Raw genomic sequence first — 664 nt, 5'->3', positions numbered from 1 at the left:
AGATAGGACATTTCAGAACATATCAGTTCATAGCAAATGGAGCACAGAGTAATTGGAACAAATCAATGGCAGATAGGACATTTCAGAACATATCAGTTCATAGCAAATGGAGCACAAAGTGATTGGAGCATATCAATGGCAGATAGGACATTTCAGAACATATCAGTTCATAGCAAATGGAGCACAGAGTAATTGGAACATATCAATGGCAGATAGGACATTTCAGAACATATCTGTTCATAGCAAATGGAGCACAGAGTAATTGGAACATATCAATGGCAGATAGGACATTTCAGAACATATCTGTTCATAGCAAATGGAGCACAAAGTAATAGGAGCATATCAATAACAAAGGAAACATATCGGAGCTTATCAATGGCAGATAAAATGTTCCAGAACACATCAACGATCTATGGAACATTACGAAGCAAACTCAATAGTGAATGAAGCATTTCAGAGCATATCAAACTCATATGTCGTACAGAAGCTCAAACGTCGTCCTTGACGTTGCAATCATATCATACTTATCCAGAGCACGAACAGAAATAACTCACCAAAACTCTGGATGTCACATCAAACATATAGAGGGTGTAGTGGGATCTCAGTCAGAATGTGATTCATCCATTTCTGAATGACCACCTGACAAAAGTCTCCCACGTCTGGG

The sequence above is a fragment of the Musa acuminata genome, unplaced genomic scaffold (genome assembly GCF_036884655.1).
Source record: "Musa acuminata AAA Group cultivar baxijiao unplaced genomic scaffold, Cavendish_Baxijiao_AAA HiC_scaffold_1065, whole genome shotgun sequence".
In the NCBI taxonomy this organism is placed as follows: Eukaryota; Viridiplantae; Streptophyta; class Magnoliopsida; order Zingiberales; family Musaceae; genus Musa; species Musa acuminata.
Note: the sequence above shows the minus strand (reverse complement) of the source record.